General features: G+C 48.7%; 1 protein-coding gene and 1 pseudogene across 1 annotated transcript in view; both read left to right on the top strand.

Annotated features, from left to right (window-relative positions):
• The window catches only part of SPSB4 (splA/ryanodine receptor domain and SOCS box containing 4), an 82,729-nt gene that overhangs the window by 50,442 nt on the left and 7,242 nt on the right, over positions 1-25,045 (top strand). The gene's annotated exons all lie outside the window — the stretch shown is intronic.
• On the top strand, positions 2,775-5,012 carry LOC136314542 (small ribosomal subunit protein eS7-like; annotated as a pseudogene).

A 25,045-nucleotide genomic window follows, 5' to 3' on the forward strand; every position in this document is an offset into this window, starting at 1 on the left:
CATACACTAAACAGAGTGTTATGGGTTGCATTGTGTCCTCTAAAATTTATATGTTGAAGTCCTAACCTCCAGTGCCCTAGAATGTAACTCTATTTGGAAATAAATGCAATAAAATGTAAAAAGTTAAGGTGAAGTCGTTAGAGTGGGCTCTAATCTAATATGACTGGTGTCCTTATAAAAAGGGGAAGTTTGGGCACAGAGACCCAGATTCTGGGAGAATGCATGTGAAGGCAGAGATCAGGGTGATGTGCCTACAAGCTAAGGACTCCGGTGCAGAGCTAGGTGAGCATGGAACAAGTTCTCTCACCGTCTCGGAAGGAACCAACCCTGCTGACACCTGGATCTTAGATTTCTAGCCTGCAGAACTGCGAGACAATAAATTTCTGTTGCTTAGGCCACCCAGTCCGTGGCACTTTGGAAATGGAAGCCCTAGCAGACTCACCCAGAGGGTAAAGGCTCATCTGCTCAACCATGTAAAGCAAAGGCCTCCATATGTTCAGAGTGACACGCCAAAATGGCTTGATCAGGTGAGGCCATGGTGAGGAGGGGCATGAGGGGAGCAGAACCTGTAGAGGGGGCACCCCGGGTCCCAGGGCTTGGCAGCTCTGGGTTAGGTCTGCCTGGAGTCCTGAGAAAGAAGGCAAGGGTACCCTCTGTACCCAGAGAGCTGACCACACAGTAGTTCTCGGGGAAACTTGTTGCATAATCCCATCCAGGAGGCCTGTAAAGTGGGCAGAGACTCCATTTCCAGGGCCCAAGCCAAGGATTTGCCCCTCTGGTGGTGGGGATCCATAGTGACCATGCAGGGGGATGTAACTTCAAAAAGGGAGAGGACTGGCTTCTCATGACACCTGCAGCTCTGCAAGTGCAGAAGGACAGGTGTGAGCTGTCGTGTGTCAATAGCACGGGCCCAACAACATGCCATGCAGACCTCCCAAGGCTGGCCATGGAGGAAGTCCCTGTGGAGAGGGGTGGGAAACCTTCAAGCCCAACTGCTGTCCCCTTGGAGGACACCCTCAGCAGGCTGACCCTGCATGCTCTAGTGGCCGGAGGGTCTGCCCTTCCCCTCCCTTCCCCTCCCTCACCACTGTAGATACCCGGGCCGGGAGGCGAGGGAAGGCCTGACTGAAGGCTCCGGCCTGACAGGACCAGAGGCTGGAAACCTTGTTTCCACGGCAGCATTTCATCTTGAGCTCGCAGGAGCCCTGCCCAGCACCTCACTCTGCAGCTGGGCAGTCTTCAGAGTCCAGCTGCCAGAGGCGCAGCCCAGCTCTGCCGCAGCTACTTCTATAAACTTGGCCAAGTTAGTCACACTCCCTGAGCTTCCGTCTTCTCATTTGTAAAATGGAGATAAGTCTGTCTGTCAAGGCTCCCCTGAGGATTAAATAATATAATGGACATAGACTGCCCAGCATGGTGCTGGCACACAGAAGTGATCACTACCAGGTAGTTCTCACTGTCACCTGCACAGTGTTCCCGAAGTGTGGGACACTTAGGTTCTTTCCACCTAGAGAATACTACCCTCCCCTTAAGCTGAATGACAGACAGCACGTACCTACGAGATGTGGTGAGGACGCCTGCCCATCTTAAATGAATTGTAATAGGTTCGGCACTTCTCGTTTCCACTCGCCAGCCCTTGCTCACTGGAGACTAGGATTTCCCGAAAGCGTTTCAGAGGGATGCTGGTAAATTCATGGAGCTTTATTGCCGGCAGCCCTCCCACTCAAGGCCCTTTCCTCTGTGAATGCTGCTCCAGCCACGCGTTCAGTGCCTTCCCAATTGTGTGGTGCGGGGCTCCTGATTCTCATACAGATTACCCGAGATTCTAATGCTTTGTTTGTTTGAATGATTCATTCATTCCTTCATCAAAGAGCAGGATGTGCTCAAGCAAGAAAGATATATCCAGGCAGAAAAAGAAATCAATGATGAGAGGTCTTGGGGTCTTGGGGCAGCTCGACACGGTTAGAGTTGGAGTGAAGGATATAGTGATTGATTCACTGAGTAAACTTTTACTGACTGTGTACTATATGTCAGGCCCTGTTCTAGGTGCTAAAGATAAGGCAGTGTGAACAAAGCAGCCAGGGACCCCACCCATGGAACTTATCATTCAGCAAGGGGACATGTTACCACCAATTACAGAAATTATCCTGTGGTCACTGTAGTGCTGGGTGGCAAACTAGGGAGGTACGTAAATAGGAAACCTCTAAGCCAGGGGTCCCCAAACTTTTTACACAGGGGGCCAGTTCACTGTCCCTCAGACCATTGGAGGGCCGGACTATAAAAAAAACTATGAACAAATCCCTATGCACACTGCACATATCTTATTTTAAAGTAAAAAATAACAAAACAAAACGGGAAAAAATACAATATTTAAAATAAAGAACAAAAAATAAATAAATAAATAAATAAAATAAAAAACAAGTAAATTTAAATCAACAAACTGACCAGTATTTCAATGGGAACTATGGGCCTGCTTTTGGCAAATGAGATGGTCAATGTGCTCCTCTCACTGACCACCTATGAAAGAGGTGCCCTTCCAGAAGTGTGGCAGGGGCTGGATAAATGGCCTCAGAGGGCCGCAGGCGGCCTGCGAGCCGTAGTTTGGGGACCCCTGCTCTAAGCTTTAGTGGAGGAATTAACTAGCAAGGCATCTATTGTGGGACAGGAGTGAAGTAAAAGGTATGCCAGGCAGCAGGAACAGCATGTGCAAAGGCCCTGAGGTGAAGAGTCTGGTACAATTTAGGAGCTGAAAGAGCAGGTGGCACACATGCGGCATGGCAGGAAACAAGGCTGGGGAGATGAGGTGAGAGGGAGCCAGCAGGAGGTAAAGCTTTGTGTGTATAAGAATTTTGAGTGAGGATAACTTGAAGTGTGGGTGAGATTACCTGAGGCCAGGTACCAAGTGGCACCTTTGAGATGCCCCATGGTCAAAGTGGCTGCCTGTGGAAAGCATTGCCAGGGAGGAGGACACTGCTTGGCAGGACCCATCAAGGCTCAGGGCAGACAGGCTACCCCACCTGTGGGTAAGAGGCTACACCTCTGCCTCCACCTCCCACCTGGACTCCAGGGGCCTCCTGGGCCCTTTTTTTCCCCTTCTGTCCCTGGATCCCAACTGGCTGTGTAGTCACCATGCCCAGCCCACTCTTTGTTCAGCCCCTCTATGCCCAGACCTTAAAAGAGGATTTACTGCACCCCAAACCAGCCATGGTAACTTATAAGAAAAGAAATAGGTCCTAAGTAGCATGCCTATTCTGTATGCCATGTGAAGGTGTTTGACAGCTCTTACTTCACAGGAACCAGAGATAGGGCTTTAGAAATCCCCACCCATCCTCCAAGCACATCCTTGCATCTGCATCCTCAGGAGACCTGGAGCCACGGCCCCTCTGGCCCAGCCAGGCGCTGAGCCAGCTCAGTTTGCAGGCCCAGGAGGCCCTCCGTTCACAACACAATTAATCCTAAAATGAGAGCTGATAACAGGGCTCTAGGGTGAGCCACATCCTGATTACATGCTGCCCAAGAGGAGTCCTCTGGATCTTATGGAGCCAGGCTGGGTCAGATGCTGGTGTGTGCACAGCAGAGCCTACTCATGACCCTGAGGGCTCATCAACATAGAAACAGCAAGCTTACTTGGCACCCTCAGTCCCACACAACCCCAATCTTGAGAATGAATGAAAAGACTCACGTAGGGCCGTGAAAGGAACCCAAATCCTGTTTTGAAGTTTAGAAAAGATCTCAGATACTCTTTGCTATTCATCTACACCCTGCTACATCGGTTTGGTCATCTTCCTCCCACTGCTTTTGCCAAGTAAAAACAGCAAATGAGAGCGAGGGGTGGGTGAGGCCAGAGGCAAGCACACCAACGGCAGCCCCACAGCAGGTACCCCTCACACACACAGAGGGACAGAATGGTGGCAGCAAGCAGAGCTCTTAAGGCACAACAGTCTGATTCAGCAAAGGAGCACACAGCCCTTGCCACAGGAGCCGAGCAGAACAAAGTCAGTACCAAAAGTGGCATTTTCTTTTCTAGTTCTAAATCTTTTTTTTTTTTTTTTTAATGAGAGGCAAGGAGGCAGAGAGATAATTTCCTGCATGCGCCCCAACCAGGATCTACCAGGCAAGCCCCCTATGGGGCAGTGCTCTGCCCATCTGGGGGTATTGCTCCATTGCTTGGCAAATGAGCTATTTTAGTACCTGAGGCAAGGCCATAGAGCCATCCTCAGTGGCCGAGGCCAACTTACTCCAACTGAGCCTTGGCTGCAGGAGGGGAAGAGAGAGACAGAGAGAGAGAAAGCAGAGGGGGAGGGATGGAGAAGCAGATGGTCGCCTCTCCTGTGTGCCCTGACCAGGAATCGAACCCGGGACTTCCACACTCTGGGCTGACGCTCTATCGCTGGGCCAACCACCCAGGGCTTAGTTCTGAATCTTTAAAAAACAGATTCCAGCTCTTCCTAGGCCAGTGCTCATTTTCAGTTCGAGCGCCAAGACTGTGAAGCCCAACGGTGAGAAGCCAGACGGGTTCTAGCCTTGGCATCTCCCAGTCTCTGCTAGAGCTGAGATGAACTCCGACCTCAGGGCTCAGCGGCAGGAGCTGAGCCTCACAGCGGCCAAGGAAATTGAAGTTGGTAGCAGTCAGAAAGCTATTAGCATCTTTGTTCCAGTTCCTCAGCTGAAGTTTTTTCAGAAACTCCAGGTCTGGCTGGTACACGAGCTGGAGGAGAAGTTCAGCAGGAAGCACATTGTCTTTATCGCGCAGAGACTTCTGCCTAAGCCAACTTGAAAAAGCCGTACAAAGAATAAGCAGAAGCGTCCCAGGAGCCGCACCCTGACAGCCGTGCATGACACCATCCTGAAGGACTTGGTCTTCCCCAGTGAAACTGTGGGCAGGAGGGTCTGCGTGAAGCTGGACGGCAGCCAGCAGAGCAATGTGGAGCACAAGGCTGAAACTTGCTGGTGTGGATAAGAAGCTAAGGGACAAGGAGGTTAACTTTGAATTCCCAGAGTTTCAGTTGTAAAGAAAAGTAACTAAATAAAATATCGTTTTCAGTGTTAAAAAACAAACAGATTCCATTATGTTTAGGGTGATTGGTTTAAGATGAGAGCATGATATCATTTCACAATATAAGCGTCTGTCAAATCACTGTGGTATGTCTTAACCTTCCATAGTGTTATATGTCAATTAATTATCAATAAAACTGGAAAAAATTAAATTAAAAAAAAAGATGAGGGCATAATGTATTTTTTTTGTTGTTCCCGCCCAAAGAGATCAAACTAAAAGTAGGTTGATACTTATAAAGATAACACTGGGGAACAAATTTTTTGTTGCATCCACAAAAACACTTGTTCTTACCTAATTTGAGTTTGCTGATCTCAAATCTGACATTAGTTTTTCTCTGTAAGCTACAGTTTTTTTGCAATTCAAGATTTTAGGTTTTCATCTTATTGTAAAATTTTCAACATTTAGTTTAACATAATGAAGTAGAATGTCTTCTTGGGCATCATCTTTGTGAAAATATAATAATTTATATAATGCAATAAATACACTAAAGGATATGATTGCATCAGAATTTATCTACAATTTCAAAACAGAACATATTAAAACACTTATTTAAATCATAAAATTGTACAAAACTTATTTAAATTCTATTCAGGCAAAAATTTGTGTTTGTAGCTCTTGCATTTGTGTACTTGTTGAGGACAATCTCGTTTGATGCTCCAGCAGTAGTCTGCTCATCACTAACAGCTCCAAGATTTTTGGGAAACTTATCAAGGTGACTGTTCAGGAAGTGAATCTTAACGCTCATGTTACATCCAATGTCATGGAAAGCCAACAGCATCTTTTGAATCAAAAGTTCATAGTTTTTTGCTTTTTTGTTGCCAAGGAAGTTCTTTGTAACTGCCACAAAAGACTGCCATGCTGCTTTCTCCTCCTTATTTATCTTCCTAGCAAATTCTTCATCACTTATGAGGGTTCGAATTTGAGGTTCATCGAATACACCTGCTTTTATCTTCTCAAAAGACAAGGCAGGAAAAGCAGAAATAATATGTTGAAAGCATTCACTTTCTCTATTCAAAGCCTGAACAAACTGCTTCATTAAGCCAAGTTTGATGTGAAGTGGGGGAAAAAATGATCCTGTCTCGATTAACTACAGGTTCATTCACAATATTTTGCATCCCTACTTCCAGAGCTTCACGTTTTGGCCACTCCTTCTGTGTCCAGTGTTTCTCCCAAGCTCGGCTGTCCCACAAACACAGAAAGCAAGGATACTTCATGAAACCTCTCTGTTGTCCTAGCAGGAAATTTACCATTTTAAGATCCACAGAAATGATCCAGTTATGTTCCTCATACTTCAGAAATCAAGGACAATTTTCATGTCATTATAATCTTCTCGTAGATGAGTTGAATAACCAATTGGAACTGCTGCATAAACATTACCGTTGTGTAGGAGAACACATTTCAGACTCCGTTTAGAGCTGCCAAGAAAGAGCTGCCATTCTGTTGGACTGTAAGTGGTAACACCTAGCTGGCTAAGACTACTGATATCAGGACAGTAAACAAAGTATTTGTCTTCGGGGAAAAAAGTCCACAAAAATTTGTTCACACTTCCTGAAATGGGATACTTTAGCTTACCAGTGAAGTACATTCTTTTCTTGAAACCTGGAGGCTAATAACTCAGCTGCTTTTTTTCATAGGCCCAAATCTCTTAGTCATTCAATTCAGGTTGGCTGAACGGCTGAGGGGTTAATGACTGCTTGGCATCAGAAGAAGACCCTTCAGATTCTACAACCATTTCCTCATGCATCTTATCAAAATACACTTGATCACCATGTTCACTTTCTTCTCCCTTAGAAGAAATAAGACCATTGAAAACTGGAACCGGGAGTGTCTCAGAGTGTGCGATAGGTCATATTGCTGAAGGAATATTAGGATATGCGATCATATGCCGTTTTTTCTTGCCGATGCCCTTTGTATGGATCAGACAGAAATAATAGTCACTGCTGTGGTCCTTAGGTTCACACTAAACCATGGGAATACCAAAAGGCATTCCTTTGCATTTTCCTTTTGTCCAGTCACGAAGCATTTCCTCACAATTATGACACACAATATGAGGAGCCCAATTCTTGTCTTGATCGCCAAGGGGAACTTGAAAATAGGCAATATATACATGTGTCACAAATGATGAAATATTGCGCCTTTGACGTTGAAGTGTGTAACAGCCAGATATATAACAGAAGGTGTCCGGACTATTCTGACATTTACGCCTACTCAAAGAAGCCATGATTCAATCTTAAAACAAAATACGAGGGTGTTTTCATCAGATCATAATTTTTTACATTTAAAAACAACTATAATTATGTAAAAGTGATGTTTGTAAAACATTAATTGCCTTGTGGTTATGTTCAATCCAAGAGTCGTTGCCCTTTAACTCCAATTTAAAAACCAATGCATGCCATTAACTGTAACAAAAAGAAATTAAAATTGCATAAAAACTAGAGCATGCACCAAAAAACGGATTTCAAATTTGGAATCAGCGATGCAGAAATATATAGAAAAAGTTCTAAAACCTCATGCAACAGAAAATGAAAAAAAAAATGTTCCCCAGTGTAATTTATCAGAAAAATTTACTGATGTTGACAAAGCTCTTTCCTGAAGTTTCAAGTGAGATATAAGAAATAAATAATTTCAGCATTAAATTAAAAAGGCACCCCCAAGAAGGGTGTGATTATCTATTGAGGGGAGCAGGCCGTGAATGCTGCCAGCTCATGGAAAGGTGAGGTCCTTGTAGGTGCAGAATTATGGATGCATTGAGCCAAGGAGGACCTTGTGCCAGGCTGGGAAGGGTTAGGAATGGGCTTGATGGAGAAGACACAGAGTGGTGTTCCAGGCAGGGGAACAGCAGGAGCAAAGGGAAGGAGGCTGCAATGCTCTTGTGTCTGGCAGGAAGGAAGTTTGTGGGTGGATTCCTTGAGGGGAGCCTTCTGGGGCCAGACTATGACCCAGATATGTTTACAGACATCTCCTGGGTGGCTGCGGCTGGCCAGGCCCAGAAGAGTCTTTGAGGGCCTCCCAGTCATGTCCAGTAGAATCCCCTCTTCAGGGCCAATGATGGGTGCTGTTTTTGATAGCTTGGGTTCTGGAAATGTGTGGGAGGAGATGGCCTGGTGGGAGGCTTCCAGGCCTCATGGGCTGCGCACAGCTGGCCCATGTTAGGCGGGCACTGGTGTCTGCAGATCTCGCTGCCCAGATCTGGGCAGGATTGGCCATCACAAATGAGCCTTTGTGGGCCCGGTGTATGAAACCAGCCAAATATTTTCCCTGTCACTTTATGAGGTGCTAGCTCTCCCCATTCAAGCTGGGAAAAATAAAGCATCACATAATTTGTTCCGTTAGAGTTGAAGAGGTTTGAAGTGAAAGGAATTCTATACCCTTGGGAAGGCCTGTCATTCCAAGGGGGAGGGGTATTCCCAGGATCTCACCTCTGGAGGGGATATGGGCACCATCCACACCAGGGGCAGGTTTCACAGCTGTAGAGAATGAGGCGCTGAGCCTGGAAAGCCAGCCCATGAAACAGTGTTAAATGAGGAGACCCAGTTCCTGGAGAATCTTCACCATGCGTTCAGGGACCGGTTAGCCTCCTATTCACGGTTGAGTCTAGGGAGCTTACAGAGAAAGGAGCAGGGGAATTCTCCTGCAGAACTTACAAGGCAGAGAGAATTCTAGAAGGGTTTCAGTGCCGTTGTGTGTGGTGGAGAGGGGATGTTGGACACTGAGGCTGAAAAGCATCAGCCTTATGTGGTCAGCACATGGGCAGCCACGGACACACTGATTTCTGGCCTCCAGTGAGTTCCCACATTTTCTACAAAACCTTTCTCACTGCCCATTGCCTATAATTCCATTGTAGACCTGATTCCCTTTTGCCTCTAGTAACAAGTGTCATTTATTGAGTACTTGCTATACTACACCAAGCGTTTTGCTAGGTACCACATTCATTTCTTTACAGGAGATGCATCGAACACCCACTATATGCTAGCCCCCGAAGATGCAACCGTGACAGACTGCTTCCACAGCCCTATACAGAGTAACTGTGAACCCATTGGTGCAGGTGGATAAGTTGAGCTCACAGAGAAGTAACTTGCCAAAGACAAACAGCTGGCAGGGCTGCATTTCAAAGGCAGGCAGGCAAGCCAGTATGACTTTGAAGCCTGGCTTCTCTCCATTCCCTCATAGGCAGGGTTAGAATGAGGCAAATAATCAGGAAAGTGACAGAGTATATAACCCCGATTATAATTCTTTGATTTATCTTCAAAGTTAGTTTTAAATTAATCATAGTTTTATATGTTAATTATCTTTTGAGATGAATAAAGATACATTTTTCTTAAAAGTGAATCCACCATGGCCACTTAACCTCAATTCAACACCGCATGCGGTGACTCCACATTGCCACCTGGTGGCAGAACTGCTGCATAGCAGGGAGAGAGATTTAAAAAGAGAAATGCTAAGATTTAGCCAGACAACTGCGGTGGACCTCTTGAAGGGACTCCATGTTGGAAAGGAGAATCCAGGGGCTCTAGTCTGTACTCTGTCCTAGACTGGCGACATTGCCATTGAGCCAGGCACTTCAGCTCTGAGTAAGTGCTTGTGTTGCACTTTCATAGACTGGTATTTCTGGAGATCTCTTCTAACCTGGACATTCCCTGACTCTGTTGTCACTCATAGATTGCATTGGACTTCCACACAATAGGGTGTCTCCATCAGAAATTACTTCTGACCATACTTCAAGAATTCAAGTTCAGGGTCTAGAGACATCCTAGCACTGTGGGGGTGGTTTATTACTTGTATTCTCTCGGAAGAAACAGGAAATCTTACCCAAACTTCCTAGTAAAGGGAATGTATGTGCTTTTATCACTAACTAGTTCTGAGATACATCTGGCTTCAGACTCACCTATATCCAGAGTTCAAACACTATTGCCAAGATCTGGGTTCTGTCTTTATATTTCTCAGCATATTTTTTTCTTTGTGTCTAGTGAGGCCTAAGGGGTATCTTACGGGGCTTTAGATTCCCATACTCTCAACCTACATGAAATGACAAATCTAAGTAAAGACTCATTCCACACTGACTCCTAGATCTCCCATCCCACAAAGCACCACATGTAAGGCCCTTTGACACACACATTTTGGGTGGGGACCCATGGGTTCTTCTTTCACCTCAGGTCCCAAAATGACTGTGGGGAGACCTGGGGCTTCTTATCCAATAAGAGCCAGCATGCTTGTATCATCCTCATCTAGCAGGTGTCTTAGAATGCATTCTGATTGGCTCTGCCTGGGTCACATACCCACCACTGAACCAATCACTGTGGCCACTAGGTTGGAATGTGCTGATTGGCTCAGCCCCGTCACACGCTCCACCCCTGGAGCTGAAATGAGGCAGTGTCTGGAACAAACAAACACATTCCCCCAGGGAACTGGAGGATGCTGTGGATGAGGACCAGCGAAGGTCTGGGTCTTGCTGAGGTTACACAGCCAGTTAAATTGCAAAGCTGAGACCTCCTGCGTGGCAGCTCATTCCTGAGGGTGCCTCATTACCATGGGATTCCCAAGCTGTCAGGCAGGAAGGCAGCTGAGGTGAAGGCCCAGAGAATACCTTTGTGGGGGATAATCCATAAAATCAATTATCTGCAGTCAGGCAGAGCAGTAGAGCAGGCCCCTCACCACATGTGCTTCTGGGTGGGTGTGGCCCTCCTGAATAGTATTTAGCTCAGGCTAAAGTTAAAAATTAATTTTCCCATGCCGTGGCTAGATAGCTCTGTTAGTTAGAGCCTCATCCTGATACACAAAGGTTGCAGGTTTAATCCCCAGTCAGGGCACATGCAGGAAGAGATTGATGTTTCTGTCTTTCTCTCTCCTCCTTCCCTCCTTCCCTTCCTCCCTTCCTCTCAAATCAATGAATAAATTTTTAAAAGAAATTTTATTTTCCCAGCATATTCAAATGAAAGCAGAGATGTGATTTTCAGTAGGTGAGCCACAAAGGATTACTCTGAATTGGATGCTCTGTGTGTGAGATCCCTCAGGGATGCAGAGTGTTGTGCTGAGCAGCACTGTGTGCTCGGACTTGGCAGACACCTAGAGTCACACCTGGGCCCTACCTCAAATTGCTCTTAGTTTACTGGGGTAGCCACACAAATAATGACCACTCAATGAAATAAGCACTAGTAAAGGGCCATAGAGAGTGAGGTTGGAGTGCAGTGGAGAGAGTAACAGGTGTTTGGGGCAGCCGTGGCATCAGGGAAGTGTTCCCAGAAGGAAGGATATTAGAGATGAGATTTAAAGATATTACTAGATAGAAAAGGTTGAGAAAGGCGTTTTAGGGCTGGGTATAGTATGTGCAAAGGCACAGAGGCTTTAAAATGCATAACCAGTCTCAAGAGACAGAAGTTCAAGGAGTACATGAGGCAGAAAGTCCTGACTCCACTGGTCTAGTGGGTCATTTATTAATTCATTAAAACTTGGGCCTTTTGAAGTCCAGTATTTTTTAAATCTAGATTTCACTGATATTAAATATATGCAAAAGGCTAAATTAAAACATGACAATGACAAGTCTCCTGTTCACCCCTGTTCCCAGCCACCCTCTCCAGAGAGGACAGATGCTGTCAGATTCTTGTGTTTTTGTTTGTTTGTTTGTTTGTTTGTTTGTTTTAAGTGAGAGTCAGTGAGACAGACTCCTGCATGCGCCCCAACCAGGATCCACTCGTCAATACCCTACCGGGCAATGCTTTGCCCATCTTTGCTAAAATTGCTCAGCAACAGAGCTATTTTAGCACCTGAGGCAAGGCCATGGAGCCATCCTCAGCATCCAGAGCCAACTCACTCGAACCATTTGAGCCTTGTCTGCGGGAGAAGAGAAAGAAAAGGGGGAAGGAGAGGGGTGGAGAAGCAGACGGTTGCTTCTCTTGTGTACCCTGACAGGGAATCGAACCCAGGACTTCCGCACATTGGGCCAACACTCCTCCACTGAGCCAACCAGCCAGGGGCAGATTCTTGTGTTTTCTTCAGTATTTTCTGCGAACACACCAACAGCAGCATTGCCCTCACATCCTGCCATGAGCCTTGCTTTGCTCACTTTATGTGCCTTAGAAGTGACTCAGCATGTGGTGGCTTTCTCCATTCTTCTTGACAGTGGTAGGAATTTAATTGTAGAACCCAGCTGTGCATCAAGAGCTTAAAGACCTTCCCATTTGGCCCCTCCTTTACAGTGGAAAAGACCAGAGGTCCCAGAGAAGGTGGGAAGCCCACCAAAGTCTCCTAACTGTTCAGTGGCTGAACCAGGACTCAAACTCAAGTGTTCTGCCTCTCATCTCTAACCAAGGCCAGCCAGATCCACTTCCTGGCCTCAGTGACCCTCGTTTGTCAGCCATTGGTTCATGTAGGAGATAGGTGAGGTTGCCATTTTTTTTGCAGTCAGTACAGGCTGCAATCTGCTGGTATGGCCACCAGACTCTTGATGTGATTCTAGACTTCCACAGTAACTTTTATCAATGATCTCTCCCCTTTCCCCTTTCTCTCTCCTCTTCCTCAGCTCCCTCCTCCCCACCTTTGCCCTTGTGTCCAGCCTCGGTCCCATCCCTGTCCCAGCAGCTGGTCACAAAGTGGTCTTCCTGGCATTTTATTTGGAGCCCCAACTAAGCAGGGCAGGCTGTAGGCTGGGAATGGTGCGGGGAATTGTGTTTTATGGCCTGTGAGAGCCCAGGTGCTATTTATAGCTCCCTAATCAGCATTGGTTAATGGAGTCTTAATGCAAGTCCTGTGGTAACTGAACATTTTCATCTCCTAGAATCTCCTCCCCAAAGCCTCACTCCCTCCATCTGTCTGCCGGAGCAGCCCCTGCCTGGCAGCCCCTCCAGGTAAACGGCGCCTGCTCTGTGCTCAGCAGCTGTCAGCAGGCTGCCTGGCTCTCCTGATCTCTTCCTGACAAAGTGGGCCTTTTGCAGTCCCACCTTTGGGGATGTTTCGTGGATGCTATCAATTTTATCAGAAACCCGGAGTCCTCAGGTCTGGGATCCTGTCCCCAAGCTCCCACCACTTCTCCCCAGCCTCTTTATCAAAAGCAGAGTGAGATGCGGGACATGAATAACTGAATGTTAGACAATCATTTCCACTACGACTGCAATGAGCAGTTTTACTGGTTGAAACAGAGCAACTTAACTATTACTCCCATTCCTTACAGCCATCTAATTCTGGCTGAGGATGGGAGAGGGAATTAACTAATGTCCGTTGCCAGACACTGTGCTGGAGCTTCACACGTGCCACTTCATTCAGTCTTCTTCCCACGACTTATTTTATAGGGAAAGAACCTGTGTCAATCAGTATAGGCCAGGTTTTGCTGCAGTAACAGACAGGCCCCAGATGGCACTAACTTCAAACAAACAAACGTTTGTTTTTGCCCTGGCTGTATGCCTATTGCTGGTCAGCTGAAGGCTCTATTATGCAAGATTTGTGTCCTCAGTTCAGGTCCAGGGCGGAAGGAGCAGTCCCTAATGGAAAAGGTAGTAATGCACATACTGGCGCTTAAAACTTCCAGCTTAAGTGACACATGGCACTTCCACTGACATTTCATTGGCCAAAGCAAGTCTCATGGCCACGCCTAACTTCAAGTGACACTGTGTGGGGCGGGTGAGAGCTGGAGTATTTGAGCAGAGTTCTGACGATCTCCACAGAAGCTGCAGGCCTCCGGTGTGAAGTTTGCCCAGATCCCACAGCTCCAAAGTGGCAGTGCAGGGAGTAGAACATTCAGCCGTTTCCCCCGGAAATCTGTGCTCTTTCGCCATGTAGCAGAGTGGTTATAGATGTGGGCTCTGAAGACAGACTTCTGGCTTGATTCCATCTCTAGTATTACTCTAGCTAGACAAGTCACTTAACCTGTCAGGGCCTCATATATCTGTAAAGTGAAGAGTCTAGTGTAGGACTGTGTTCTGGACACCAAAACTTTATTCCTAAATTTGAGCCAAACTCATTTGGCAACCAGACTCGCCCTAAGCTGATGTGAGGCAATTTATAGTCATCCCTTGTTTCACGCCGTGTGAATATTCATAGGTTTCACCTAGAAATATTAATGCGTTTGATTGCAGGCGCTGCCGCAGACCACTAGGATGTTGTGACATATATATCGTATATGCAGCCGAGTTACTGAGCTCTAGAACTCTGAATTCCAAAACCGTCTGGCCCCGGGGCTTTGGATAAGGGATCGTGGCTCTGTAGCACCTCTCTCGTGGGGGTGTAGTGAGGATTAAGGGAGATGACGTGTCAGAAATTCTGAACACAGGGGCTGGCACGTACTAAGTGGTTATTTGAGATCCCCAGATCGGACTGAGGAGGCAGGAAAGAGGCGTGGGCTTGGGCGAGTGCCACCAGAGCTGAATCCAACACACAAAAAAATGTAATGCCTCCGGTTGCACCTAATTGAAATCAGCAGCTCTCTCTGCTTCCTAAGTATTCTACCCCATTAAACAGAGGTTTGTGAGGGCCTCATACATCCCTAAGTGTATTTTTGGAATGCTTCTCTCACTGCAATAGGATGTTTGTGAAGGTCTTTGGAAAAGACATGTTTTGTAAACATAAGTTGTTGTTCGCCCACATTAAGTTGAAAAGCAATAGAGTATGAGTTCTTTCCAATCTGGATGCTCAGAGTCCACCCTGAGACCTCAGAGAGAGAAAGTGGGTTGTCGTGGAGTTTTGTTTTTCACACGTAGTTATGGATATGATAGCTAGAGTTGGCCACGGCCCGTAAGAATGGGGAGCAGCTGCCTGGATGCAGAGGAGTTGAGTCTCTGTGGCTGGTTCCAAGTTTCAGGCAGTTCCTGAGGACGGCCTGCCTCTAGGCCAGGTGGCAGGTACTGATTTGGCATAAAGGTGGTAGACAAGCTTCACTCCACAAGAAAAGTGACAGTGTCTGGGCCTGGAAATATTTTTGTTTGGCCACACTAAATTAAAATAACCCTAATATCACATAAAAATCTTGATTCCTGGCCTTTTTTTTTTTTATTTTGAAAGAGCAGGAAATCTGTACCACTGGGTCCACATTCCAGCTTGGAGCTGAGGCTGGAGCCAAGTGACGGCCCCTCCCATGTGTCCACAGGCCCCGCCCTCCTCCCTTGCCAACTGCTTACACCTGCTCCTTGCTAGTTGCTTGATGAACCTGGCCCATAGGCATTGGAGTTTGCAGCCACTGATCTAAAATCCAGATACATTAGTGCTTACTAGAAATGATTTTCATTCACGCACTGATCATTAACTTTTTAAAAAGCTTCTTAAAACAAGAAATCATTTGTCTTGAAACTAGAAGTCAAAATAGAGCAGTAGTTCCCAACTTTGCTGGCTGTTACTCTGTAGCATGGCTCTTCCCACGCCGAAAACATGTATTTGCAGACCTCTTCACTTACCACTTCTTAGTAGGCAGTTTTCCTCCTCCACAGCTGTCCCATAAATATGAAGGTCGTCTTGAGCCTAATTGGATCTTTTTAACTAAAGCTACTATGGTGAGAAAACCAGGCAAATTCCATCCAAGAATTCAGTTTACTCATCAGTTTTGCTTAGCTTAAGAAAAACAAGGTTCCGCCATCCTCCTCTGGGCCTGTTTCTGAGCTCACACTTAGAAAGGTCAAGTAAACACAATAAATCCATTAGAAAGTCTTCATATTAAACCCTAGGGGCTTATGCTGTTTAGCAAGAGGCCAAAGTGGTGTTGTTTCCCAAGTGGAAGGATGTGTGCCTGACCTTGGCTGTGTGCTAGAAAACAGGAGTCAGCTGTGCCAGAGCCCTGGTGGCGCGAATGGCAGCCCCGGGCTGCTTCAGCAACGGGCCAGTGGCGGCGGTTTTGGTGGTTGGGACTGGGGGCGCGGTGAAGACCCCCCTCATGCAGACTGCATTTGCTTCCTTTTCTCCAAATTCTTCAGGCCAAATCCCAGACAGGACCAGGTGGATTGGATGACCCAGTAGTAACTGTCCCCTACTAGGCAAGGTCCTTCATCTGGGCCACCTCACAGCTTACCTGGGAGCCCATGGCAGGGCTTTGCTGGGTCAGAGACCCACCTCCAGTTCATTCTGGGACCTCCAGTGAACAGAGATGAACTAGCACCAGCACATGGCACAGGGCTGAGGGGGCAGGGACAGGGGACACTGGGACTGAGTGACAGAATCAGTAGGTCTAGAAAAGGTTTCCTTTGCAGTGACTGTCACCCCACCTCCCCAGGAAAGTTTGGCAACAGAGAGCACATCCTAAACCATACTGCCCAAGTTCCTATTTCATGTTTACTACTTGGCTTTGGCTGTAGTTATTTAACTTCTCTGTGCCCATTTTCTCTCTCTCTCTCTCTCTCTCTCTCTCTCTCTCTCTTTGTGACAGAGAAAGAGAAAGAGAGAGGGACAGACAGACAGGAAGGGAGAAAGATGAGAAGCATCAATTCTTCATTGAGGTACCTTAGTTGTTTATTAATTGCTTTCTCAAAAGTGCCTTGACGGGGGGGGGGGGGGCGCTCCACCAGAGCAAGTGACCCCGTGCTCAAGCCAGCAACCTTGGGCTCAAGCCAGCGACCATGGGGTCATGTCTATGATCCCATTCTCAAACCAGCGATCCTGCGCTCAAGCCAGTGACCTTGGGGGTTTGAACCTGGGTCCTCTGCATCCCGGTCTTATGCTCTATCCACTGTACCACCTCCTGGTCAGACCCCGTTTCCTCTTAAATGGGCGTTTATGTTAGTAGGTACCTCCTTGGATCGTAGTGAGAAGTACAGTAAGACATATTAAGTGCTTAGAACGTCTCATGACAGAGGATGTGCTGCGTAAGTCCTTGCTGTGACTATTCACATTTTACCTTGTTATTATTGCCGAAAATCCAGCCAAAGAGCCCTGTAAGAACTCCAAGGTAGACTTTAAAAATATATCAACACATATGGGTTTCCTCATGCTCCTTCTGATGAAAAGGGTGGAAGGAATATCCTGAAAAGTAGTAAAGGTTGATGGACAGGGCCGGAGCTGGGACCCCACAGAACCGGATTTCGACCCCGGCTTCCTGACGCACCAGGCTCCCTGCCCTGCTCAGACATCTGGTTGGAGTTATCTGTGGTTATCAACATAGAGTCGTCCCACCTGGGTGTCCTCTCCTCAGCTCTGCACCAGCTGCCTCTGCTTTCACTTTGTCCTAAAGGACTAGCTACTCTGAAACAAGTTTTCATGTATTGACTGCCCATCTGTGCCAGGGCCCACGCTGGGTACCTAGCCTCTGCCCTTCATCTCATCCTCACGCATTCCCTGTGCAGCACATGTTGTCCCGCTCTACCGAGGACGCAGCCTGCCGGGTAAGACGCGAACTTGACGCCAGGGCTTATCACTCCAGGCCGACAGCTTCTCCTGCCCAGCAATGCTTTTTCCTGAGTAGTGCTAAGCTCTCAGGCAAGAGTGACTCCATTACTAGTTTTTTGTTTGTTTGTTTGTTTTTTCTGTATTTTTCTGAAGCCGGAAACGAGGAGAAACAGTCAGTCAGACTCCCGCATGTGCCCGACCAGGATCCACCCGGCACGCCCACCAGGGGGTGACGCTCTGCCCACCAGGGGACGATGCTCTGCCCCTCCGGGGCGTCGCTCTGCTGCGACCAGAGCCACTCTAGTGCCTGGGGCAGAGGCCGAGGAGCCATCCCCAGCGCCCGAGCCATCTTTGCTCTAGTGGAGCCTCGGCTACGGGAGGGGAAGAGAGAGACAGAGAGGAAGGAGAGGGGGAGGGGTGGAGAAGCAGATGGGTGCTTCTCCTGTGTGCCCTGGCCGGGAATCGAACCTGGGACTTCTGCACTCCAGGCCGACGCTCTACTACTGAGCCAACCGGCCAGGGCCAACATTACTAGTTATTAATGAGAATTTAATTCATCTTCTGGCCGAGCTCTTATTTGAGCCACATTGAGATCAACTCATAACTTTCTCGCTCACTCCTTCTCTCTCCCTCTCTTTTTAACTGAACCTCTGATACATAGAATCGGACTAAACATAACCCTTAGTTGTAATACACTCTCACCGTTGGTTCCGTGCGTAGCCCCGTTCATTCTAATCTGCTTATTTATGTGTTTCCTTCTTTATAATTTAATGCCACCATGACTCCTCCACCCGCCCCAAGGAGAGACACGGGCAATCAGGCATCTCTGTGCCGCTTCCTGGCTCATCCCTGCCCACCCCCACCCTCTGCCTCAAGACAAGCATTCCTGAATTTTGTGTTTACCTTTCCTTTGTTTTTTTCCTTATAGAATTTCCACATATAGATGTGTGTCTAAACCAGGGGTCCCCAAACTACGGCCCGCGGGCCAAATGCAGCCCCCTGAGGCCATTTATCCAGCCCCCACCGCACTTCTGGAAGGGGCACCTCTTTCATTGGTGGTCAGTGAGAGGAGCATAGTTCCCATTGAAATACTGGTCAGTTTGTTGATTTAAATTTACTTGTTCTTTATTTTAAATATTGTATTTGTTCCCGTTTTGTTTTTTTTACTTAAAAATAAGATATGTGCAGTGTGCATAGGGATTTGTTCATAGTTTTTTTATACTCTGGCCCTCCAACGGTCTGAGGGACAGAGAACTGGCCTCCTATGTAAAAAGTTTGGGGACCCCTGGTCTAAACAATGCCCTGTTTAGTTGTTCTAGAATGGTCTAGTGTGTCTATTCCTGTGCCAACAGCACACTGTTCGTTGCTGTGGCTTTAACTTTGCTTGCTGTCTGGTAGGCAGGTCCTGCCACCCCACTCTCCTCATTCTTCTGTAGGAGCAGATGCACATGAGGAACAGGGCCCCTCTGTGAGGGCCGGACCCTGCCCTGGGTGGGAGGAGTGTCACCTGTCTTTGAAAGATTGTAGTGCTCCATCCTGTTCCCCAGGTCCAGTGAGTGTCCTTCAGTATCTGTGCGGGTAGCCAGGTCGTGCGCACGGCGGCAGTAGCTGAGAAAGCCTCCAGGGACGTGGGGAAGGAGGGTGCATGCCAGCTGGACGCCCCTCCATGAGGTTCTCCCTGTGTGGCGGGGGCTGACCTCTTCAAGCGCAGGGTCCCCAGCCGCTGTGCAGCTCTCCGGGCTGGGCTCCAAACTGAGAACAGTCAGATTTTCTGGGAAATTTTTCAGCTGAGCCGGGAGCACTCTCCCATCAGACTGAGGAGTTGGCGCAGTGTGTGTCTCATTCCCTCTGGCTGCCAGGACCTTGCTGGGGGGTTCTTTAGCTGCAGTTGCCTTTGTAGAGTGGGAGGCTCGATGGAGCTGCCACCCCTCTCCGAGACCCTGGCTGCTTGTTCGCCCTGACCAAGCGCCCATGATGTCCAAAGTAGAGCCGTAGGGGCTGGCCCTCCAGGACAAAGCCAGTGCCAGCCTGTGGGAGCCTGAAGTCTGCATGGGGCGAAGACAACACCAACAACTGGCAAGGATTCCATAGCACCCAGCCTAATTTCCTGACCCGAAAATTAGACGGTGCTGTCTGACAGCACGACGGGATACTTCCAGATGGGTTGTTCCGTAGCCTCCTCCGTCACCATAGGGATGAGACCCGCTCAGAGGCCTCTGACGACAGGAGGAGGCCCCCCTGGCCGTGGCTGTGAGCTGTGCTGGACCGGGAGGGGGAGGCGCGGCGACCCCCAGGAGGCTGCTTTTCCTGGTGGAGTCAAGAGGTGATCAGCTTAGTGTGAAGATAGAGTCAGGACACGGCAGATGTTCAGGAGGTGGACACGGAGGGGCTTAAGGGTGGGGCAGCTTCGGAGGACAAAGGTGGAGCACAATGAGTGCGTTTGAAGGACCAGGTTTAGGAACCTGGGACTCAGTCCCAGGAAAGGGAGCCCATTGGAGAAGCACAGTGGAGAGGAGGAGCCGGAAGCACCTGGTGTCGCTGCGGGGTGTCGGGGTGTATGAGCACCCCACAGAGCAGGTCTGCGGGGTGGGGTGTATGAGCACCCCACAGAGCAGGTCTGCAGAATGGTATTGGGGTCACTGGGGATCTCGTTAAAATGCTGGTTCTACTTCAGAAGCTCTCATTAGGGCCCCAGACCTCCTTAAGGTGACCTCACCCATCTTCTATAACCAGGATCTGGAGGAAGAGGAGAGGCTCCACTCAAGGGAGAGGCTTGTAAAGAGCAGAGACGGGCTCAGCTATTAGCCACGCTCCAATCTGGCTACACAGGTCCAGGGTCCAGGGTGTCCAGGTTCCGGGAAGGGGACCTCTTCCCGGAAACTGCGGAATCTGTGGAAGATCTGGACACTGAAAGAAAGACTGCCCTGATGGGATGAGTCACCTGGCCCCTGTCCACTCTGCCATGAACATGGGCTCTGGAGGAGGGACTGGCCAGGGCTGGACCCGTCTCCCTTAATGGCACTAGACTGAAGGGACCTTGGGCACCATCTGGTTAAGAAAAAGGAAATGGAAAATGCTGGTTCTGATGCTGTCAGTCTGGGTGGGGCCCAAGACATGCATTTCCAACTGGCTCCTAAGCCAAGCTGAAGCTCTTGGTCCACAGACCACACTTTGATAGCTAGCTCACTGGGGCCCCAGGCTGGAGCCAGGGTGCAGGCTGGTGTGACAACATCCCTCACTTGGGTAATAGTAAGCACTGAGTACACACTGAGGTATATAGAGTCATTTTAGCTTCCCTCCAGAACAAAACTGTCATGGGCTTCAGGAATACCAATACTGACCATTCTGGTTAGAATTCTAGGATATGCAAGTGGAAAGGCAGATGTACTTCTTTAGAAGTACTTTCATTTGAAGAGTGATACACAGGACATCAAGGATGCACAGATTGTTGCATGGTGTGAACTCAGCCCTGGACGCTCCTGTGCACCCACACAGCACTTGGCTAAGGTACCTAGTACAGCCTTGGTTTCCAGGGAGATGAGATCACTGACTTTTTTTTTTTTTTTAAGCAGACTAGATTTTCCCCAACAATTGATTGTTGTTTCCTCAAAGTGTCATCTGAGAAAACTAAGAACTTGTCCCATGCTACACAAGAGAGATTCTTTGAACACATCTTAAAGATAAGCCTTTTGGGCCAGTAAGCATTCTTCTTACCGTACCTCAGTAGAATGAAGTCTTACTCATCCTCCAAAACATCTCTCAGCGGCAGCTTCCTCCAGGAAGCTGCTCTGGGCACCGCAGGCCGGGTTGGGGCCCCCTCTTCCTGGCTCTCACAGCTCCTCTTACAGCCCCTCTTAAACCCAGACCCCTTGGTGTTCCATCCTTTAGTTGGTCTCCTTGTCCTGTCTGTAGCCCCGGAGGCTCTGTGCCCAGCTCCCTGCTCAGGTCCTACAGACCAAGTTGGGAAATAGAAGTGTGATAAATATATGCGTATGTGACGAGCACCAAGTGGGCAGGACTCAATCCTCAGAGTCCAAACACTGACATTGGAGTTCTGGTATCCCTCCAAACCCTACCTGAGGAGGCTGTAGTCAGAACAGTGATGCTCGGCACGCTTTGATTTCCTCCTGTGCGGACTGGGCCAGTGAAAGGTAGCTTAAGCTTGCTGCTGGAAGACACCGGCCTTGGCCTTGGTGGCAGCTGAGCTAGGACTCATCTCCAGTACAGCTCCATACACCCCAGCCTGGGCTCTCAGAGGCTGGGCAAGACCTTCTCCCCTATCTCTCCACTCCTCCCCAACCCAGACACATGGAGGTTTCACCAGATGGCATCTGCTTAGAGGTCCAGGAGGCCCAACAGGGTCTGAGGCCACAGATCCACAGGGAGTGCTGAGCCCCCAGGGCTTGCCTGGAACCATTCATTCCTTCTCGCAGTTTGGAGGGCATTGGGCATCCCCACCTGGCTTCGGCAAGACCAGGGTACAGGAGCAGTGAGCCAACAGGCAGCTCCAGCCCTGATGAGAGCTTGGCCAGTGGGGCAGAGAATGCCCATGGGCAGAAAGCCCTCTGATGAGGGATTCAGGTCCCTTGTTGTTTTGACAATGCTGATGTAAGCCTGTGGCAAAAATTAGCCTCACTTGGTAAAGCTGAGTATGGCCTCTGAGCAGCCAGGTTATAGCCAACCAGCCCCTTGGGCCTGACTCAGCACCACCTCCTCCAGGAAGCCTACCTGGCCTGTGCCACAAACTTGGGAGCCACAGTCCTGGGTTTCCAAGGCTCGCCTAACATGTATCTCAGAGACCTCACTAGCCTTGCCATGTACTCTTTCATGGGCGTTTTAACCTAATCTGATTGGGTCTAGTCAAAGTCCTGCCCCTGCCAGGATTCAGTGTGAGTTTTGTCCCACCAAGCATCAGCTGGTGGAAAGGACCGGAACCTTCCTGCTAAGCCACTTGCCACGCTGATAGGCTCTGAGGCCTTGAGAAGGAAGGAAGGCCACACTGCCAGCTGGTGGCCAAGGCTGGCCGAAGCCTGGGGGTGCCGGCTCCTCTCAGCCACTCACTCAGCTGTATGGCCGGTCCAGGGGAGGAGGCCCCAAAATGGCACTGAGCAGAGCTAACTGAACTCAGGAGGCTGCTGGTCCCACTTTATTGTCCGGTCCCCACCTGCGCCCCTAGCCACTCACTGGCCACGCTGTGGTGCCTGCCTGCCCCCGTGCCCTTTGTCCCTGGGAGGAATGAATCATTCAGCTGGGTGAAGAGGGAAGTTGACAAAAAGGAATGCTGATGGGCTGAGCAAAAAGAGAGGACTCTGAAGTCTAGAGGTTTCTATGAGGGGAAATATGATCACATAGGGGGTGGCTGACCTGGTGGTCAGAGACTAAGGTACTAGAATGGGCATTTGGGGGTGATGTTGGCGCCCATGGTGTGGCCCAGGGTGTGGGTCACTTGGTGGAGGAGAGTGTCCCTGAAGAGGAGACAGGAATCTGAAACCAAGGAACCTGAGTGATGAGAAGGATGTGCCTGTGGAAGGTTCTGTCTTGGGGGACAGAGCAGGTTTGGGTGGAGAGGGGACCAGAGTGCCGACAAACCAGAGAGCAGTAGGTAAGAGCAACAGGGAGGGGAGAGGACTGAGCGAGCTAGGATTTCTCACAAACGGGTGGAGGTTCTTTGTGTGTAGCAAAAGGGAGCAGGGAATCCTGCCCCGCTTCCCTCAGAAAGCCCACCTGGCATGTGCCACAAGCTAGCGAGCCCAGCCCTGGGAGCACACACAGCCCAGAGAAGGTGGAAAGGCAGTGGTGTCTGGGGGAGACTGCGGTTCTGTAAGGTGGGAGGTGGGGGGAGCTCTCAGAGAAATTGAGGTACAGTTTTCTGTATGTGGAGCAGCTATCCCAATGGGCACAATGGAAGATTAGAGTAGTGGGGAAGCTGAGGGCTGGGGTCAGAGGTAAAGAGACACAGAGCAGTGTGTGTGTGTGTGTGTGTGTGTGTGAGAGAGAGAGAGAGGAGGGGGGTACTTTAGAGAGGTGAAGGCCACAGCAAGGACGCTTGTCCAAGCATCAAGGCCTAATGGACCTTACTATCATTCATTCTACCTTCCTTCACTTCTGACTTCCATGTACTCTCCCTCTTTTCTGGGTTCCTTTTTTATTTTGCTGGAGTATCTCCTTGAGTAACTTTCCAACTGGATGGATAGACGCTCTTCTTTCAGAGCCTCTGAACAGCTGAAAATATAGCTACTGTTCGATCTGCAGCACTGTAACTTTCCTTTTTCTGGAAGTACTATGAAATCTATGGGTGAGAATATTTTACTGGACACATTTTCCTGTTGGGCACTGGGTCAAGGAGCTGGTGGGCAGCCAGACCCTCTGGCACTTCATTGTCTTCCTATTCCGAGTACCACCGTGGCCACCTCTGCAGTGGTGGAGGGCTCCTCATGCTGCATTCAGATTCTCCACTGAACCTCAGCACTGACCATTCAAAGACATGGGCTCTGGGTACCATCTGTGCCAATGACTCTTGTTGGCAGAGAGTTTATGCTGCTTGTGTCCCAGCTGCCATCACCACCCTTTTTGCTGGGGAAGTGGTGAAGCTTGCTGGGAGAAAACCCCAGATTCCAAATACTTTCTAGATGTGAGCTGAGGTTTATGTTGGCCACGACAGGGCCAACAGGTACAGGGATGCTCTATTTTAGAAGTGAGCAGGAAATGATACATCCACCCATTTGCATAATTAAATAAATGTATTGACATCTGTCAGGTGCATACCCAGAGGGCAGAGGAGCCAAGTCACCGGGCGAGAGGCACCACTTGATTCGGGTCCTGAAAGAGGAGGCAGGCTCCTGGCAGGCAGGACACGGAACGATGTTCTAGCTGAAGCAGCCTCCCGAGGAGGGGACCGGCAGCATGCAGGCAGTTCTGTCCTGGGACACCAGAGCCGTAGGCTGTGGATGGATGATTAGCCCTGTGCCTGGCATCTGAGTGTGTACGTTCTTGCCCATATGTGTGTCTTCTCATCTCTTTTCCTGAAAACAAAAAACAGTGCCCAGGTCTACCTAAGTTCAGGTTTCAGGTCTGTCACTCAAACCTTCCTCCCATCTGTTGACCATCATCTAGAACTGTTACAGAAGAATTCCACCTCCTGACCTTAAAATGTTGATCTTTTTTTTTTTTTTTTCAAAATATAAATGCAGGATAAGGTAGGATGGTGACACATGTGACTTCGAGGGGCCCAGGGACGCAGCTGACACTACCAACCCCCATGCCAAGATCTCTCCTCATTGACGTCACAGACATAGACCACTGTAACCAGATAGCTAACTCCCCCATTTTACTGACAGCAAAGCAGAATCCTGGGAGCTCTGTGGCTTACTCGGGATCGTGCAGAGGATCTGTGATGGAGAATCATGGAAAATACGGGTCACTGGGGAACTTTGGAAGTGATTGCCTTGTAATATTTTTAGCACAGAACCAGGCATCCAGCCCTGGCTCCAGTAAATCTTCGTCCACGGCATAGCATTGTTGACAATTGGGATGACGTACTGTGGCATTTTTAGAACCACAATAAGTAAATTATTACTATTTTTAACAGTACCTCTTGGACTGATGGCCTGAAATAAGAGGATGCCTGTAAGGAAAGGGGCGTGCTGTGTCATACCACCATCACAGTGCGTGATGGAGGTGTTGCTATCCTCACTT

Source organism: Saccopteryx bilineata, chromosome 10 (assembly GCF_036850765.1).
Source record: "Saccopteryx bilineata isolate mSacBil1 chromosome 10, mSacBil1_pri_phased_curated, whole genome shotgun sequence".
Lineage (NCBI taxonomy): Eukaryota > Metazoa > Chordata > Mammalia > Chiroptera > Emballonuridae > Saccopteryx > Saccopteryx bilineata.